General features: G+C 36.5%; 1 non-coding gene across 1 annotated transcript; it reads right to left on the bottom strand.

Annotated features, from left to right (window-relative positions):
- Positions 1-1,726: 1,726 nt before the first annotated feature.
- LOC114822366 (small nucleolar RNA R71) lies at positions 1,727-1,831 on the bottom strand. The gene has a single exon (XR_003770442.1). It is a non-coding gene; the product is annotated as a small nucleolar RNA R71 (small nucleolar RNA).
- Between the last annotated feature and the right edge of the window lie 2,417 nt (positions 1,832-4,248).

The raw sequence follows: 4,248 nt of genomic DNA, 5'->3' as shown, positions 1-4,248 counted from the left end.
TTTTAGGCGAATTTTACCATTTAATTTAGGGTTATGTTTCCATTTTTATTGGTTTTTTATTAATTTTAGTTTCCTAGGGTTTGTGTGGGGGCTTAGCAGATATATTGCTTGGCCGTCTACAGTTTTGAGGTACGCTTTATTTTATGCAATTTTGGAGACAGATAGAAGTGCTACGGTTTTGGAGATTTTCTACTTGAAGGTGTTTTCAATCCTTTTCTTAATAATATTTTCTATGATTTCAATTATGAATATGCGTAACTAATTTCTATTGCTAGGGCGAAGCCTTGAGCCTTAGCATGAAAATGTGATTCTTATTTAATTGCTTATGATTGATTGCATGCATACTTTGAATTGTTAATCACCGGTATAAAAACTATTTAATTGTTTTAATGCCTGATCATCATTAGGATCTTTATAAATGTAATTTGATGCAATTTTGGTCAGAAGGTTCCCTGAAATTGACGCTGGCTTCTTGTGATTTAAAGGATTTTCATAATGGTAATTTCATTTAGGGTGAATACCATGTCTTAAGGATTGCATGGTTTTTTAAAGGATTTTCATAAAGGATAATGAGTCTTTCATGTTCAGATTTGATCCGAACGTCCGGACGGGTTGCATGTTAGATATACATTCTATGTTGGAGGTTCCAAGTAGAATATGAATTAGGAAAATCTAACCTTCAAAGTGGCATGCGTAGATCATAAGTAATTGGTAAAAGTTCATAGGATTGCTAGGTGATGGTGGAACCCTAGTGCTTTCTTAATTTGATTCTTCCAAAACTGTTTTTTTTCCCCCAGTTCTAATATTGCTGATTGTTTGTTTTAATTAATTAATTTCATTTTTAATTTAAGTAGGTTATAAAATCAATCACCTCAATTTCTACTTTACAATAATTAATTGAAATTTGATTAGTTTCGAATTATTTAATAATCCATGTGGAGAACGACCTTGCGAGATCCGTTTATACTACAATAACCTTGTGATTCTTGTAAGTATTATAGGAGTTTTTAGCCCGTTCACATGAATAGTAAAATCTCTATCAAGAAAATGGCGCCGTTGCCGGGGATTATTTAAAATAATCCCTACTAATAAGATTTTCAATTAGTTATTGCTGTTTATACATATAAAAAAAAATTTAATTTTCGTTTTTATTTTATTCTTACAGATTACAATAGTACAGCAATGCAAATTTCAACAATCTGTGCATGGTCAGCACTCGTTCAACAGTGCAAAAATTGATTCCTTTTTATCCAGAACTCGAGCAGACTTTAAGAAGACGCAAGGAGAAAAATTTGCAGTGGGTTCCTTCTCTGCAGGTGACGTTTCAGCAGTCCTCAATTTCTGGGGATCTGCACAGTAAAGAAAAAATGGCATTCGTTATTCCAGAGGCAAGTCAGCCTTTGGGTGAATCATTAACAGCCCATACCACAAATATACCAAGTTGCATTACTTATCCGGCAGTGGATGAGGGGTCTACATTTGAAATAAAGCAGCACATGTATCATCTGACGATCCAAACATGCATATTGCAGAATTTTTAATGGGATGCAAAAATATTTTGGTGAGGGGATTTTCAGCCGAATCTATTAAGCTGCGTTTGTTTCCATACACTCTAAAAGATCAGGCAAGGAGATGGCTTCTCACACTTCCATCTGGTAGCATTAGTACTTGGGCCCAACTTAGTGAAAAAATCTTAAACAAGTATTATCCAGCTTAAAAAACTCTTGACATGAGAACTCAGATTCTATCTTTTGCCCAAAAACCAAATGAAGAGTTTCATGAGGCGTGAGAGCGGTTCAAAGAGTTGATTAGAAAATGTCCACATTCGGGTATTAACACTACTGATCAAATGCATATATTTTTCAGAGGGTTGAATATGACTACAAAAACTCTTGTCAACGCTTCATGCGGAGGTTCGTACAAAGATAAAAATGCACAAGAGGCTTGTTTATTATTTGAAAAAATGGCAGCAGATACACAAGAGTGGGCAGTTGAGCAGCCACAATCTAGGTCAGTTTTTGAGATGTCTAATGGTTCACCATATGTTACAGCACAAATTGAAAAAATGGAGAAACGGTTTGATGCAAAATTTGACTTGTTATTACAGAGACTACCAAGTTCACAGGTTGCTGTACAGCAGCCTTTACAAGCTGCCTGCAGCATTTGCAACATGATAACTCATGATTTTATGAGTTGCCCACAGAAGGATGTGTGTCCAGATTTTACAGTAGAGCAGGTTAATGCATTTAACAATTTTCAGCGTCCCCAATATGACCCGTATTCAAATTTCTACAACCCAGGTTGGAGAGATCATCTTAATCTAAAGTGGGACAAATATTAGCACTCTAGGCCTCAATTTCAACATCAGGTATAACAATCTGCTGCACCTAAGGCTGCTTGGGAGGTTGCAATTGAAAAATTGGCAAATACTACCACGCAAGAAATCCAAAACCTACAGACAGCAATGAAAAACATGGAAAACAGATAGGGCAGATTACTTTGTAGGTTTTAGAAAGGGCACCGGGTACATTTCCCAGCCAAACCGAACCAAATCCAAGGGGAGGTGCAGATTGCAAGGCAGTTAGAGTTTTGCGTTCTGGCAAAAGTTTTGATAATATAGTTGAAAATAGTGTTCGAAATTCACAGGTGGCTTCACAGCCAAAAACAGATTCGGGAAATGTTGAAAAATCTGCCAATTAGAAAGATTCTGAACAGCCCTTGAACAGTTCCTAAAATGGTGCAGATAATGTTGCGGATCGTGAGTATGAGCCACCTATGCCTTATCCCGAAAGGTTGAAGCCTAAAGTTAAAGACCAACAGCTGACAGATTTTATGAAGACTTTGTCTAAGGTTCAGATTAATCTTCCGTCAATTGATGCCATCAAGAACATTCCGTTTTATGCCAAGTTTTTTAAGGATGTTTGCACAAAGAAAAAGAAGCTTGTTGATTTTGAAAAAATGATTCTTACAGAACAATGCAGCGCTGTTCTACTACACAAGTTGCCCCCAAAGAAACAAGATCCAGGGAGTTTTACAATTTCATGCACAATTGGAAATTCTAATTTTAAACGTGCTTTAATTGATTTGGGCGCTAGTATTAATTTAATGCCTTTTTTTGTTTTTCATAGACTAGGACAAGGAGAAATCAAGCCTACATCAGTTATTCTACAACTAGCGGACCGTTCAGTTGCTTATCCTAGGGGAATTATTGAAGACCTAATTATTAAAATGGATGATCTCTATCTTCCTGCAGATTTTGTGATTTTGGATATGGATGAAGATATGCAAACACCAATTATTTTGGGACGTTCCTTCATGGCAACTGCTAGAACGTTAATTGATGTAGAGGCTGGAACACTTACACTTAGAGTGTAAGATCAATCTGTTGTGTTCAGTTTGTTTGAAGCTACTAAATGGCTAGGTGATATGCAAGATTGTATGCGTGTTGAAGTGCTTGACAGCTTATTACATGCTGAAATTATGCCACATTTGACATCTGATCCATTGTTAAATTTGTTGCATGGGTTTGAGAATAAAAATACAGAAGATGAAGAGGTTTTTAAGTATGTTTCATCTTTGGAAAGTGTTCCTTTTCAACCCCCACGTTGGAGGCACGTTTTTTAGAGTTTAGGGGAACCCAAAAAACTGTTACAGACTTCCAAGGTACAGCCACCTAATTTGGAGTTAAAAGCGCTCCCAGAACACTTAAAGTATGCTTACTTGGGTGCAGATTCTTCGCTGTCAGTTATTATAGCAACTGATTTATCATCAACAGAAAAAAATAAATTGTTGCGCATTTTAAGGAGTTATCAAGATGCAATTGGTTGGACTATAGCTGATATTAAAGGGATTAGCCCTACAATTTGTATGCACAAAATTTTGATGGAAGATGGAGTAAAGCCTGCCATTGACGCTCAACGTCGTTTGAATCTAATTATGAAAGAAGTTATTCGTAATGAAGTTATGAAGCTTTTAGATGCTGGGATGATCTACCCCATTTCAGATAGTAAGTGGATTAGTCCAACTCAAGTGCTGCCGAAGCGATCTGGTATTACAGTTATGAAGAATGATAGTAATGAACTTGTGCCCACTCGCTTGACTACTGGGTGGCGTATGTGTGTTGATTATAGAAAGATCAATGCAGGTACTAGAAAGGATCATTTTCCATTGCCATTCATTGATCAAATGTTGGAAAGGTTGGCTGGTCGTGCTTTCTATTGTTTCTTGGATGGTTATTCAGGGTATAAC

This window comes from Malus domestica, chromosome 16 (genome assembly GCF_042453785.1).
Source record: "Malus domestica chromosome 16, GDT2T_hap1".
In the NCBI taxonomy this organism is placed as follows: domain Eukaryota; kingdom Viridiplantae; phylum Streptophyta; class Magnoliopsida; order Rosales; family Rosaceae; genus Malus; species Malus domestica.
The sequence above is the reverse complement of the archived record's forward strand: the minus strand, read 5'-3'. Positions and strand labels throughout refer to the sequence as shown.